The sequence below is a fragment of the Canis lupus genome, chromosome 19 (assembly GCF_003254725.2).
Source record: "Canis lupus dingo isolate Sandy chromosome 19, ASM325472v2, whole genome shotgun sequence".
Lineage (NCBI taxonomy): Eukaryota > Metazoa > Chordata > Mammalia > Carnivora > Canidae > Canis > Canis lupus.
Genome location: NC_064261.1, coordinates 37267067 through 37283663, shown reverse-complemented (window position 1 = coordinate 37283663; position 16597 = coordinate 37267067). Strand labels below are relative to the sequence as shown.

The 16597-nt window shown below is 36.9% G+C and overlaps 1 protein-coding gene across 8 annotated transcripts in view; it reads left to right on the top strand.

Annotated features, from left to right (window-relative positions):
- Positions 1 to 16597, top strand: part of NCKAP5 (NCK associated protein 5) — a 960379-nt gene that overhangs the window by 181904 nt on the left and 761878 nt on the right. The gene's annotated exons all lie outside the window — the stretch shown is intronic.

Sequence of the window (16597 nt, the reverse complement as noted above, 5' to 3'; positions counted from 1 at the left end):
CACAATGAGTGTATTGTTGTGGGAGTGCATCAGGAAAGTTGAATAGAGGATCAGATGCTAGATTTAGTTTTGAGAAGACCAAGTTGTAACTATATGTTGTAAATTTATGGGCCCTGGGCTGAATTCAGTCAGCATGTGATTTCCTGGTTTTAAATATTTTTGATCCACTGTTAGTATCCAAGAATCTGAAGATGTGCCTTAAAATCTGGAATTGTGGCTTCTTTTGAAAAAAATCTGAAGATTTGGCATTATTATCCTCAGGAAGTTAATTGATAGGAATTAGGTATAGGCTATTCCTTTAAAAAGAAATTTCAGGGCACCTGAGTGGTTCAGTCCTCTTACTTTGGCTCAGGTCATGATCTCAGGGTCCTGGGATTAATCCCTGTGTTTGGCTCTCTGCTCAGTGGGGAGCCTCTCTGTGTCTCCTTTTCCTTCTCCCTCTGCCCCTCCCCCTGCTTGTGTTTTCTCTCTCTCTCTCTCTTTCTCTCTCTCTCTCTCCTTCCCTCCCTCCCCCTCTCCCTTTCTCTCAAATATATAAATAAAATCTTTAAAATAAAAAAAAAAGAACTCTCCTCATGTTGTTCTTGTATTTTATGCATTTTTATTACCTACTTGGTATAAAGTTTGAGTTTGTAATTTTCTGGTAGGTGTTTGCAAACAGAAAAAGAAATGTTGGCTATAAGGGCTACTAGGGCAGCCATATATAATGAGGGGCATTTCTAAAAGCAGCCAGGAACTGAGCATGGTTGGCAATTTTAGCATGGCAGGGAAGTAAATTTCACTGGACAAATTCTATAAAGTAAGGCTGGAAGAATAAACTGAGCCCCGATTTTTAAACACGCACAATAAGAAACTTTAAATATTATCTCAGAGCAGCAGTTTTCAAAGTGTGTCCTCGGACTTGCATCATCAGCATCCCCTGGGAATTTGCTAGAAATGCGAGTTCTTTGGCGCTACCCAGATCTTACTATGTTGGAAAAACGTTAGAGGGAGCCACGTTATTTGTACAACTGAAATGTTAGTGGTTCAGATAAAACACTATCAAGGTCATCAAGAGTGACATCTTACTGAATATTTACCCCATGATGACCACAGCTTGAGTCTCCTCCTGCCTGGTTGCTTCCCCTGTCCCAGCTTTTCACTCTCTAGGATTTTTGAACCTGCTAATGGCTAATACGAGGTTCCTTGCAAAGGCAGAGCAAATTTGAAATAACGAGGTAACTATAGAGAAACACACTTCTTTTTAGGGATGAGAGTTAGGTAGCAAGTTATAAGGCTGGTCAAATAGATATGGGGTGTTGCACAAAGGGCTTTTTGCTATCTTATCCTTTTCAGGAAGAGTACCATTGGCTAGGGAGAATGCAAAGCTTTCAGGAACTTTAATAACTATGACTATCATAGTACTTACAGTCCTTTGGTGAAAGGGGGAAAGATGCACTGAAATTGAGAGAAGGTCACTGCAGTGAAAATACCTTTCTATTGCATAGAAGGCATAAAATCAACAACATGAATACAAATGATTGGCTAGAAGGGAATTATATGATTTTACTACTGGATTGGTAGGTAAAACTATGGTAAAATCAATGATCCCATCAAAGAGAGTCCTCAAAGGCACTTTGCGTTATGTTGACTTTGGTCAGTTGTGGTGATGGAGATGGCAGAGGGGGTGCTATAGGTGGCTATTTTTTACAGGATTCCAAGACCCAGGCAGTAAGGCAAGAGTGAGGCTTGATGCACGAAGTATGACTGGAAAACACCATGGGGAGAGGTATAGAAGGTACTTTGAAGTCTGCAGTGTGGAGCCAGCTTCACCAGGTGTCACTGGCTGCCCATGCAGTATAGTGAAGAAGGAACAGTCTGGTCAAGGATCCAGTAGACCTGAATCTATGTCCAAAGTGAATCCCCCCACATCTCTGTGACTCTCTTTCTTCATCAATAAATTCTCTGTCATCATAATGCCTGCCTTTGTAGTAAAGATGAAAAGGAATATTCAGGAAAAACATCTTTAAAACTGCAAAGTATTATGCAAAAGTTTATTCCTATTTTTCAGAGTCATCTTGGATTTAAATTTAGTACCTCTTACCCAGATTCTCTCAGAATTTTATTTTTCTGCCTCTTTGCTTAGAATAACCTATTGAACCTATGTGTTGATACTCCCAGAAATTCCAGAGATCTCATACAGATTTCCAGGTGAGCAGACCAAAGCCCAGTGATGGGGTGTTGGGAAATTCAGGTTCCAGAGTGCTGTTTGCAGTCACTTCACGTGACAGTGCTGGGCCAAAAACCCCGTGTGAGGTCCAACGGGATGCTCACCGAAATATACTGTTAACAGGAAGAAGTGATTGGATTGTAAATCTTTAGAAGTAAGCCTTCTGAGAAAATACCTGATGTGGGAACCTCAAGGGAAACTAAATTCTTTAATCGATTGAGAACTTGCCTTACAAAAGCTTTTAAACATTTAAACACCGTCATATAAATCAAGTTTAAAATATCCCACCAAGGAATAAAAGGGTTCTTGCCATGTAAAATATTAATTTATCTTTTCAAAGCAGAACAAACAATTCATTTAGAAGAACACTAGGTAAGAGGTGGTGGGGAAAGCAGAAAATGTGGAATAAACTCATTTTGTTGACCTTGGACACCCTAAGTGGCTCACGTCTTTGGGGGTATTTCTCAGGCTGAAAGGTGAGGACCTTTTAATGCTGAAACTTTGTTCCAATGCACTTTACTTGAAGTAGTTCTCATGTCTTTGATTCCATATTTCAAGGCAATTGTTTCTAACTATTTATTAGAAGATGATCTGCAATTGAACAATTGACTTCAGGCTGGAATTTAACAGATATGCTCCTGGAATTGCAAAAGAATATGTGGAGTACCACTGGATTTTAAAATATCGTTGCTCTGCAGAAAAAACTATTAATGAATCACAAAAGGGCAAACATCAACCACATGGCCATTTCTTCATTTGCTACAATATACATGCATCAGGAGTAACACTGAAACCAGCCCAGAAAGGAAACTATATGATTAGCAAAGTTAGAACCTGATTTGCATCTAAAAAATGTAGTGTATGCTCATTTATGTGCAAATGTAATGGAAAAAGGCTGTAGGTAAAGTGGCTAAATCCTAAACAAAATAAACACTTAATTTTCTTTTATTGTGCCCTGTGACTATTAATAATATTATGGTACCAAGTCAGAAACATTAAGCCAGGCAGGGGAGCAATAAATGTTCCTAGACTGTGCACCACTGTTGATATTAGCAACTAATCGCTCCAGAGTTCACATAAAATGCAGATGGAAGTACAAAGAAGATATTCGATGAAGTCAGCAGTGGCAGTGAACTGTTCACAGGTGAAACCAATAACTAAAGGGCCAGCTCAGCAGGGGCAGAGACTGTGGAAGATATCAAGAAAAAGACTTGGTAAATCATTGCTTTGGAACACTTCTGTACCTATTGACATATGGATGTTTTTAAGCTTGTAAGGTTCTTGGTCCTAATTCCAACTGGCAATATTGTTTGAGAATTTGCAGAACTCTTTATCGTCTGATCATCATATCTCACAGAGGTTGTTAAAATAGCTATTGCTCGTCTTGTGTAAAGAAATCATACAACAGATAAGATTAAGGAGGGACACTCTAGTCTTGTGATTCCAGCTCTCATGTTCTTTCAATGATGTCCCTTAAAATCATCTGTAAATCATGTATGTATATAGATATAAAATATATTTTTATAAAATATAAATAGAATATATTAAAACATAAATAGATATGTATGTGTGTATATGTGTATATATATACATATATAATATATATGCGTATATATATATGGATGCCATGCAAAATGATACTTGGTATCTTCTATCTCTTAGACTGGAAACATCAAATAATCTTCCCAAAAAAGAAATCTAAAACGCTGATTAAAATGTAAAACAAACAAGGAAAGACCAATAATTTTATTTTTTTAAAGATTTATTTATTTATTTATGATAGACCTAGAGAGAGAGAGAGAGAGAGAGAGAGAATGGGGCAGAGACACAGGCAGAAGGAGAAGCAGGCTCCATGCCGGGAGCCTGACACGGGACTCGATCCCGGGACTCCAGGATCGCGCCCTAGGCCAAAGGCAGGCCCTAAACCACTGAGCCACCCAGGGATCCCCCATAATTTTAAATGTATTGCAAAGCTGGCACAAAAGCAAGGAATTGATAGAGGCCAAAAATTAACTAATAATTAAAATTTGGGAAGTAAGTGGGCACCACTACATTTGAGGGTGTCAGACAATCCATTGGCTAGCACTCTAATGGCTTCATGGTCTGATGTGACTGGCCAGGAAAGCACAGGGCCCACTCAAGGTGCTAACCAAAAAAGCTGCAATCTTAGAGTAGTGAGGGCTAGTATTAGGTCCCACTGCTCAGAAGGGATTGACAGGAAACTTGTATGTAAGGTATAACCAGAACTTAAATAAATAATTTAGTTAAAAATTGTTTAAGATTGGTAGACAAAAGCAAATGCATTTCTTCCCTGGAAGAATGTAACTTCAACATGGGCCTCAAAACATTCCCACAGATAAGGTTCCATAGAGCATGAACTCACAGTCAAAAATCACAAAACATACGGGAAATATGATGTGATTAGTAAAAAACAGAAGTAGTAGGTGCCAGAATCAGACCTGTAGAGACTTCCAGATACAAGAAGCACATAATTTAAAATCTTTATATTTCATGTTGTGGCTAAGATGGCCAGTTATCCATAATTGATTGTCACCTATTTCAAGGTAATAGAGAGGAAGGGTATATGGCTGCCTTGCTTGACTACATTCTCAGTTGACTGTACATCAGGTGTGGCCATGTAAGTAGGTTCCCACAAATAGAATGTGAGTGGAAGTGGTGTGTGTCACTGGCCCTCTTACTTCATTCTTGGCTGGAGCCCCAATGGGCAACAACCTGGCTTTAACCAGGTATTTGTTGACAGTGTCCTAGGGGATGGAGATGCAATGGCTTGAGTGGGACCTAGGTCTCTGAATGAACATGGAGAGGCCTGGACCATTCACAGCAAGAGCAGATGAGACCACTATAAACCTCCTAGTTCTTCAAGTCTCTGTATTATTATATTGAAGCTCTAGCTTTACCCTTCCTAATATCTGTTTGAAATAGAGAAGCTTGAAAATATAAGCAAAACCCAAAGAACTATGAAAAAGGCCAGGGAGATTTGACAAAGAATGAAATAGAACATCTAGGGGGAAAAAAATCTCCATTCAATTTAGACACCTTTTATAAAATACAAGGAAATGGAGTTAAATAAGAAACATTTTCCATATTTTCACCTTCCAAAGATAACTAATGTTCACAATGAGAAGTTCTTCCTCCAAATGTGCACAGTACGAAGATTGCCAAAGACCAGATTCCTTCTCCTGCCACTTTTCATTCACTGGCCGTCATCCCATTTCCATTTGGCTGCAGTGAAATTTAGTGCTTTGTGATGCTGGTCCAGAAAGAACATCCTTTTTTTTTTTTTTTTTTTTTTTTTTTTTTTTTTTCAGAAAGAACATCCTTTAGATTTTCTCTGGACCATCAAAAGAGTCACTTAAGCTTTGTCTTTCAATTTTTTAATTTTATTTATTTTTAATTTTTAAATCTCCTTTAGCATCATTGGCATACAATGTTATATTAGTTTCAGGTGTACAACATAATGATTCAACTTCTCTATACATTATGCTTACCACAAGTGTAGCTACCATCTGTCACCATACAGCACTGTTACAAGACCATTAACTATATTACACACCTATTCTGTGTCTTTTATTCCATTGCTAAATACTCTTTTTAAAAAAATCCAAGTTGGAAAAGTAGTTTTCATAGGTATTATTTTACTCTATCAAAAGGAGTAGCTTTTTTTCTCTAAAAATTATGAATAATGTGCTAATTTAGCTTAAGTTTTTTCAATTCTATATTTTGGATTAAGTTTCAAATTTTATTTAGATTTTAAATATTAGCTATCTTGTAAAGGGGATATTTTAAGTAGAATAACATCTATAAGAGAGATTTTAAATGTAAATCTTTTCTCAAGATTAAATTTTAGCTATTATTAGTGTATTTGGGTGCTATTTCTGTTGGTTAAAGGAAAAAATAAAATTATTTTATATTACAGTTTATAGTTTGTGTATGACAATTCTAGTTAAATGGCTTATCTTTCATGCTTTTATAATCAAATGCATTTGCTCATATTAAGTTATTTTAGTAAATGAACTACTATTATTCTGTTCTAAAAAGTGTAAATTTGATTACAATTTCAATTGAAGTTGTAATATGAAGTATATTGATGGATATTTCTGACCTCCCTTTAACACTTAGTAGTAATAAGATATTTACAGCAAAAACAGTGTGAGAATATGTTGCTAAAATAGGTAAAATGCATAAAATTAAAATATATTATCCATCCTCTTAAGGCTTTTTTTCTGCCATTAAGCCTAAAATCAAGTAACTTTAAGTAGACCTACAGTAATATAATAATTCATTAATGGATCTATTTCAGCCCTACATGTGAATCAGCTCAGTAAATGAGCAATTTAGAACGTTTGCTGAATATCAAAGTGGATAACCAGCAATGAAACCACATTAAATGATAAATGTGTATGAGCTAATTTCCCTGTTAGTTTGGGAAGGGTAAAAAGAGGAAAGTGTAGTTATCAGACTCTTATTCATCCATCCAATGGGGACAGAATACAACTTAAAATCATAGAGCTAAACATCAGCTAAAAATAGCCCACTTTTTCTATCTCCTGATTGATGAAAATGAACTCATGTGAGTTTTTTCTTCCTTTTCCATGTAAGTCTTATATTTTATGTACTTTATAAGCATTTTAAATGATGAAACAGATATAATACTGAACTAGATATTTGAAGCAAAAATACTTTCACTCTATATAGATTTATGCACATTTGAGTAACATTTCACCTAGGAGTGCTTCTTTATGTAAATGTAAGCTTCACATTCCTGACCATATATGTTAGATATTCATTATGATATATTTATATACCTCTATAGGCCTTTAGCATATCAACAGAGTCTGGGCCATTTCAGTTTTTTGAAGATATTGTTATATTAAAGAATTTGGAAATGCCAAACAAGAACACTATGCTGTATTACAAATGTTTCCATTGAACATCTGTCATTAAATTAAATCATTGATGTGCTATTCCCTCAATCCATTGTGTAACTCACCATCCATAGGTATAATTACACTTGAAGATAAAGTCAGAGGTCTGTTTAAAGCTATTGATAAGCAGACAGCCTGGTCTAACTGGCCCTGAGCTCTGCCTGTGATAGACCCCAGAGGGACCCTATAGAAATTTTGTACTCACATCAGCCAACAAGACAAGTTGTTAGTACATGAATCCTTGGGCTTTGCTTCAGCTCACATCTCTATGGGAGAAATGTATAAATGTACATGGAGTCTAGCTTTGTGAAGAAAAATGCTAAGAGAATCCTTCCTTAGCCAAATGTCAAGTGCTATGCCAGTTATTGACCAGGACTTCTGTTAATGGTCCTTCTCATGAGCTGAGCACTAGAGAGGGCAAAACAGAACACGCACAACTCCAAAGAACTTGCACACTTACTAATTTAAGCAAAGGAAAAGTAGGGGAGGTGGGCAGGGGTTGGGGGTGACTGGGTGACGGGCACTGAGGTGGACACTTGACGGGATGAGCACTGGGTGTTATTCTATATGTTGGCAAATTGAACACCAATAAAAAATAAATTTATAAAAAAAAAGGAAAAGGGAGAAAATCATGTTTAATTTTGTCTTAGCAAAAGTGTCAGAAATCTCAGGGAATACCATTTTCTTTTTATAATTATTAGGTACAGCATGGAAAAATTGGAAAAATAATTTTCTTAATAAAAGTTAAGAAAAAGATTTAAAAAATTTAAAAAGATAAATAAAAATATAAACAGGAAGGGGAGAAAATGGACCCTCATGAATGGATTTTTGCATTTTTTTCTTATTACACGGATGCTATTCAGTGGACTTAATGTGTTGTCTGATACCTCTTCCCACTTAGCAAATCATGAATATTATTTTTGATGTGTATCATTGTTTGTCCTAAATGAAATAGTTTCCATAAGATTTTGTTCCTTCAAGGTATCTAAAAAATTACTTTAAAATTTATCTTTCCATCTTAATCATTTTATACTTTCCTTGAGCCAGCTGTAGACTATTTAGGAAGCATCCTATTTTGAAATATGAAGATTAAGGCCGTATTGCCATTCTGCCTTGGGCAAGGCATAAATGTTTCTGTGAACATCTTTCCCTTTACATCAATTAGAAAATAATTCTCAGTGGCAGCATTTGATACTCAAACAAGGAAAGGAATGTGTCTTTGAGGTCATACTGTAGCTTTGGCTCTACAGACCTTAGAAGCCATTATCTTAAAATGGTATAAATTCAGTTACAAAATGGAAAGATGATTACATGATTAATGAAGTTAATAAAGATCATTGAAATCTTATCCTAACTGAGGCCATCAGAAACTATTTCATTAGATTTCCCCGGGCTCCAGGCAGGCCACATGGGAACCACTTTGTCAAATGGGATCTCTCTTCTCATCATAAAACTCTCTAGGGAAGTCAAGTCCCTTTTTTGTATGAAATATGATGCATTCTTGTCCTAAGCACCCACTCTTACCTGGTGCCTCTTTGGTACTTGTGTTGCTTCTTGAAACTCAAGCTCATGGCTTTGGAGTAGTTAGTGAAAGGAGCTGGTTGGATAGTGCGAGAATTGTAAAACAAAGATCTCATTACACTAATGGTATATCCAATTGTCCCAATTACTTTAGCAAGTACATTTATACAACTTCAGAGAGAAATGTAGTTAAGTGTGTGGTTAACAGCAATATTGGCTGGTACATTTTTCTCCACTTTACTTCAAAATATCTAGGAGATATATACTTATATATATATTTTTAAAAGGGCCAGTTTAAAATCAAAGTTGTGTTTGCTTTATCCAACCTATTCTCAGCAATGGAAAAACAACCTAAGACTAAATGTATTACTGATTTGGGGGTCAGCAGCCTTCCTCAAATTCATTTATAATAAAGCTATTAAATCAATTAGGAATTGATGTATACACCTGCAAGTAAGAGATCTAAACTATCATAACTTGATCAAGAAAGGATTTACTTTTATGTAACATGAGTTCTGGAGGAGGCACTCCTGCTGATGTTGGTGACTCCCGGATATTATCATAGTAATATCCCAGATATTACTCCTTTTATCTTCTATTCCACTATTCTTTTCATAGAGCTTCCATTCTCAAAGTCACATCACTGTCACCTCAGGTGACACTATGATGGAAGTCTAGGCAGAAAGAAGAGGAAGACAAGAGGCAAAAGGGTACCTGACAACTAACTCAGAGATCTTTAAAGAGTTTTCTTGGAAGTCTTGTACAATGGCAATGCTTTTAGCTTATAAGTCAATTGCTACCCCTATCCTCAAATGATTCTAGGAAATGATCTTTTACAGTTGAGTATATTTCTACCCTTGCAGGATTAGGGTGTTAGTGAAGCATAAAAGGAATAATGAAAAATTCACAGGAAGGTCCCCATCTCTGCCCCAGTTCCCATCCTTTATTTTTGCTCGTTGTGGGTCCTCACTTAGAATCACAAAGTGATGATTTCATTGCTCATAAAACAACAAATGTTCAGAGACTCAGACAAGATATAGTACACCACCACTCAATAGATGCAGAGCACGAATGTTTTTTTTCTTTTGGATATTGTTTGATTTAGTGAATTGTAGCTGCTTCTCAGCTCCTGTGATTGGGAAAGTAAATTATGATGTGCTTTTGCTTTGAGTGATTCTTACCGTGAATTTATTTACATCTACCCATGGCTGATGTAGAATGCAATGTTTGTGAACCTTAGCAGCTTTCGATTGTCAGGACTTCAAACATTAAAAAAGAGGTTTATGTTCTGATCTTCCATAAGGAAAAAAATAACTTGATTCTTCTAAGTGCAAGGACTTTTTTTGTTCTTTGCAAGGTCCTTTATGTTCTCATTTCATATTTTCTTTCTCCTGAGGTGGGAGGTGGTAGAAGTGGTGGAAAGAGCATTTGGACTTGAAGGTATCTTTGCTTCTGATCATCATTTGTCCAAGCAGAAAAATCCATGAACGAAAAAAAGAAACAGATTGTAATTTGAACCAAATTGAAAAAGATCATGCTGTAGGACATTCTAGACATAATTATTCCATTAGGTAGAACTTCCTGAGTAATGGATGTGATATATAAGTCTTAGTGGTGAGAGTATGGGATGGAACAGCACCTGGGTGGCTCAGCAGTTGAGCGCCTGCCTTTGGCTCAAGTCGTGATCCTGGGGTCCTGGGATCGAGTCCTACATCAGGCTCCCCATGGGGAGCCTGCTTCTCCCTTTCCCTGTGTCTCTGCCTCTCTCTTTGTGTCTCTCATAAGTAAATAAATAAAATCTTTTAAAAGAGTATGGGATGGAGATGTTGAATAATAATAAAGACATTGGAAAATCTGTCCCAGGAAAATGACTAAAGCCCGTTTGCTGTAATAAAGCCTAGAAGGGAAAGAAGCATCATTTCAGTATTCATAGAGGCATTTTGAACAGTTGTCCTTGAAATCAGAGAAGGACCAAATCAACGTGTACTGTATTGGCACGTGTCATTTTATTTTATTTTACTTTGTTGCTGTTGTTGTGCACATGTGTCACTTCAGGCTTTATAAGAAGTGTCTTAATTGTCAGGGCTTTAAGATATCATAAGCATGCCAAGAAAACTTGCAGATCGTTTTTCTTTGGACTATCTCTTTAAAGAACACCCTTCTCTTTTGGTATTGCTTGAAACAAATCCAGGCTCAATGAAAATTCTGTGGCTAGCAGAAAGCTGTGCTGCATCCAGTGTTTTAACAAAGATTGACACAAATTATCATGAAATAGTTTTTGAAGACTGAGATGTAGAGTTGGATTAATTTGATCAGCAAAACATCTTGGCTGTCAAATAACTACTGTCACATCTTGAGAGTGCAGTCAGTCGATGGGACTGGGATCATTTTCATGGCCTTAGAACTTCTTTGGATGGCCCTGCATGTAGTCAGTCTCCTGATCCTATGCAGTTCAGTGGATGCAAATATCTCGTTAGTCATATTTCTCAGAGAAAATGTATTTACACCTTTCGCTTTGAACTCCCTAAGAAAGGTTCTTTTGAAATTACTATTTGGCCTTTCTGTCAGATCCAAGTGGAAACTTAATTGCATTTACGGTCTGAAGGAATCTGCTCTGTTCAAAAAATGTTTCCACCCAAGCTGAAAATAATACACTAAAAGTAAGTGTCATGCCACATATTTGTTCGGTCGGTTCAGGCTTTTTGGATAAAAATATGTGACCATTCTCCCAGATGTTTTGTCTATATGATAGGTAACATCCCACTGTTTTCATTTTTGACTGGTTACCAGAATAGAATATGCTGGGTTGTGCAAATAAGTCTTTATAATTCTAGGTAAAATATTTGGACCTCTTAAACAAAAGTTGGGGAAAAGAAAAACATCTCTGAAAGGATGTAGGTCCACATAACCTGCTTATCCAGACAGTCTTGAAACTTTGAACCATCTTTAGAATGCACAAATGTTTACACTTACCTTGGCTTCACTGGTATGAGAGGTGTGATTATTTTGAAAAATCTCAGCCATGTCAAAAGCACTTCATTTCCTAAAGAAGCTTAGATCTGAAATTCTGAACAGGCTCTTCTTGGGCAAAGGAAGGCTTGAATTTACAAATATGTTTTTCAGTCTACAATGTTGGTAGTCGAATGTTGATGCAAATGAAGGTTTAATAAATATCACATGGTTCGATAAGAGTATTAACGATAGGCCCATCTCACAGGCGTTTAGAGCACTGTAATCGGTTTCTAAAGTGTTTCTCCATTTTCTGAAGTCCTGTTCCTGATGACCTGATTCAGGCAACAAACATAATATTTATCAATATCTTCAGTAGTATGTTGAAGTGTCATTCAGTACCAAATATTCATTTTGAAGTAAATCTTTATATATAGTAATCACAACATGCAGAGTGGCTAATTCCACTTAAATTATATTACTCGGGCAGCCCAGGTGGCTCAGTGGTTTAGCACCACCTTCACCCCAGGGCATGATCCCAGGGATCAAGTCCCACGTCAGGCTCCTTGGGTGGAGCCTGCTTCTCCCTCTGCCTGTGTCTCTGCCTCTCGCTCTCTCGCTCTCTCTGTCTCTCATAAATAAATAAATAAATAAAATCTTTTAAAAAATTATATTACTCAATGTACATATCCTACCCCCAAAGGCAAAGTCTTTCTTTTAATTCAGCTTAAAAGAGAAATTTGAATATGATTAGCTTAATTTCTCAGTTTCTACTCATAGATGCTTAATTTCTTAGTTTTATTACTAAAAATGAACATATACTGTCCTTTTCACTGATTTGCAACTGTAGACTAACAAAAAAGCAATTTAATTAACAGAAATGATTGCTGTTTTTCAGATAATAAGGTAAATTAGAAATACATGACAAATTCTAACATGTAAATAAAGGGTTTGAAAGTGATTGGAGATGGTTCTCAAAACCTGGCTCCTGTGTCACTTTTTATTTTCAACAATTTGTCATTAATATGTTTCTGAGTATGTAAACAATCCCTGCTTCTTATAAATATCTATAAATGTTCAAAGAAAGAAAACCCACCTGATGTTTTGGCCCTTCTTCCTCCTTACCTTCCTTGTGAGTATCCACCTGTCCATCTGTCCATCCATTCATTAGAGATCAATGAAAGATTTAATCTTTCATTTTCTGTTTTCATGAGTACTATCTTATCCATGATTTCCAGTGGAATTATAACATTTTAATTAATATTATTTTACTGGCTACGTTATATTCCATTGAAAGAATATTTTGTCAATTTCCAACTGAATTTTCCTCCTTTCTTCCTTCCTTTCTTCCCTATCATAAAAAGCTGTGAACATCTTTGTTCATAAGGATTTGTCAACATCTATTTCTAATATCTTAGGAAATTTTATTGGAAGCAGAGTTATTTGATCAATGATATACAGAATGTTTCCTCAAATCCTTTAAATCAGGTGAGATTTTCATCTACTGAGATTATTGCAGTTTAAAATTATTGGTTGCTTTAAAGAGACGGAAGATTACAGTGTTTTTTATCCTGTAGTTCTATAAATCTTAAAATGGGTAGATGATTCATTCATTTTGCTGAATTAATGATAGCTAGGGAGAATCAACATATATTGTTTTACTAACTGCTGTTCTTCCTTTAAAGTTAGGTTCTAATAATGATAAAACACTTCAAGTTCATTGTTTTTCTGTGAAATTAAAGTTGTTTTTGATTCATTACTGAATGATTCACTTGCAGATATTTGAACCCTCCTGCTTTATGTATAAATTCACTGACTCAATAATGAATTTATTTTTTGTCACAATGGTAGGGACAGGAGGAAAAACATGAAGGAGAGAGGATCCCTCACAGAGCTCAGTATGTGGTGATATGAAGATATATGTTATACTAAATTGTGGTCAGTTGAAATATAGCAACTTCTAGTGCCAGGAGATGGCAACACAGAGGAAAGGTGCCACCCTTCGCTGGTAAAGGCAGGGCTTGGCGCTGGGATGACACAGTAAGAGTGGGTAAAACTGTGCCTCACTTCAATTACTTTTTCTGCTGTGTCACAGTCTAACTTCTGATACTTCAATGTTGCTCTAAATGAATTGACAGATTGATTGCACATTGCTCCTTCTAATAGCTTCCTGTCATGTCACTTCTTACGTTTCAGAAATTGTTTAACAAGAGCCAACTAGGGGACCTGTATCCAGGCAAGGAATGCATCAGCCAGCCCCCAGCCCTCCTCCTCACCTCTGCCACTTAAATGCCTGGCTGTGAATGACTTTTCTTAGTGCGAGCTTCCTTATTCCATTAGTGGCAGCAGTAGGTCTGAATTTATAGCCCATGTATTTTTCTCCATCAGTGGATTTCCTTCTTGGACACATATTCCTTTTAATCAGGGCTTCCTCTGATCCCATATTCCCCTTTACACAGACCACCTGCAGAACTGAGGCTCTCCTGATAGGCTGTATTTCATGCTTTGGTTCTTCAAATGGTCCCTTGTCTTGGAGAACAGGGATATCCTTCAGTGTGCCCTGAACTTGCATAAATGTGAAACAGTTTTCTCAAGGAGAGGTGGTTGTATTTGGCATGGTGTAGTTTTTGAGCCAAGCATTATTATTTTTGGCCGCTTGGTTGTTTTCTTCTCCATCTCAGAGAATTGAAATACTAATGTAGCGGAGTGAGCTGGGTAGCTATTTCAGAGGACTCATTTGCTAGATCACCTGTCCTAAAGAATGCCAAATGGAATACTTTCATTCCTATGAAGTTTCTTCTTCAATTTTCCTTCCAGTGTGCATGTACCTCCCCCCTACCCTTTACTCAGTGTAAAATTGTGCAAGGGAAGACCACATACATTTCCCTTTCAGAGGGGAAATGTTTGAAGTTCTCCTCACTCCTTTGGGTTAAGAAGACTTGTCCTCAATAGCACCTATTAGTCAAGTACCAAGTGGCAGAGCCATAGAGATACGTTAGCCCATAAGAAGTCAAAAGTAGTGAAAGGGAATATAAGGGAAGGGAGAAGAAGTGTGTGGGAAATATCAGAAAGGGAGACAGAACATAAAGGCTCCTAACTCTGGGAAACAAACTAGGGGTGGTGGAAGGGGAGGAGGGCGGGGGGTGGGGGTGACTGGGTGACAGGCACTGAGGGGGGCACTTGACAGGATGAGCACTGGGTGTTACTCTGTAAGTTGGCTAATTGAACACCAATAAAAAATAAATTTATTAAAAAAAAGTCAAAAGTCATAATTCCTTTTCAGGCTGGGGTCTCTGAGATTTGTGGGGTTACCTGGCTTCAGATAGCATTAGAGATGCAGGTCATCTGGTTTATAGATATTGACATGGTCACCCTCTCTGCCTTGCTATGGAAAAAGAAGGTTTAGCTAAAAAAAAAAAATCAGTGTGTTCTTAGTGAGGTGGATGTGTTACCTTGGCAGGAAAATAAAAGGCTGTACTTTTGAATGATTGTTACATGGCCATGTGTGGCATTCCAGGGAAAAGATCCATTAGGAAACAGACAAGATATCACAGCTCACTTTTCAGCAGAAAATGACTTGGCTTTCACTGATGAAATTGATTACGGAGAAGGGTACTCATTGAAGCTGGGGGTATAAGCTTTCTGTATCTGCACATGAATAGGTCCTGGCCCAGCTCACTGAAATGTGGGCCTTCAATTTCTTTGCAATGTGAAAAGTGGAGAAGGGTGAGATGAAAGCTGGTTCTCAGTGAACTTGTTTTGCATTTCACGACTGCTGCTGATGAAAAAGAGGTACTGAGATCCATAAACTTAACACTGGAGTAGAGGATGGCTTCTAGGTCTCGCTTAAGTATCCCTGTGCAGGCCCTATAGATCACAAGATTTCCTGCTTGTCTAGGGGGGTAGCTCTCTTGATATTGAGTGATCTATGGAAAGCATATTTATATTACAGGTCACTTTTTGAATAGAGCATTCATATATCCTACATTAAAGAAATAACTAAGAGTAGGACCAGACAAAAGACCAAAAAGAGGAAAGAAGAAAAAATACATACTATAAAAAATATTCATTTCCAATAAAAGAAGAGATTAATTTTAAAATTTACCTTGGTGAAAATTTCTTAAAATATATAACATTCTCTCCCTATTAACATATTATAACATATTTTTTAGAAGTGCTATAGTATCTTGCTAATGATGTTTATCAGATGAAACTATTACGACTTCATCTTAAATGAATTTGTTTGCTTTCTAGGCCAGTTTTCTCATGGCCCGTTGTTGTGTGTGAACATGTGGTATCATGTTTTACCAACAATGGGCAGAATGTGGTTTTGGTGCTGTAAGCTATACAAAAAGACAAAATATTAGTCCTATTCTCACAAAGATTATAATCTAATTTGAAATATAAGAGTACTACTCAAGGAATAATTGTAAGACATTACAATGAGTGCATTATTAGCTGCCAAGTTGTGTAGTCCTCATTTTAATGACTGAACTATGAAAAGGAAGAGTTGTATATGGACTTGAAATAGACTGAGGCAAGGGGTATATTTGATGTGCCTATAGGATTAGGGCAGGTAGGGGGGAGAAAGCATTCTCCGTATGATACATAATGTATTAGTTTCCTGGAGCTGCTGTAACAAATTACTGTAAACTATGTGGCTTGGAAAAACAAAAATTTGTTCTTTCAAGAGTTCTGGAGGCTAGAGTATAAATCCAAGGTCAACCTGGCTGCACTCCCTCTGCAGACTCTAGGGAAGGTTGTTTCTTTGCATCTTCTATCTTCTAGTGGTTGCCAGCAATTTTTGGCTTATGGTAGCAAAATTCCATTCTCTACGTTCATGTTCACATGGTTGTCTTCCTTCTGTGTTATATCTGTGTCCAAATCTCTGTTTGCTTGTAAGAGTACCAGTCATTGCAAAGAGCCATCTTAACTTGATTACATGTGCAAAGACCCTATTTCCAAATAAGGT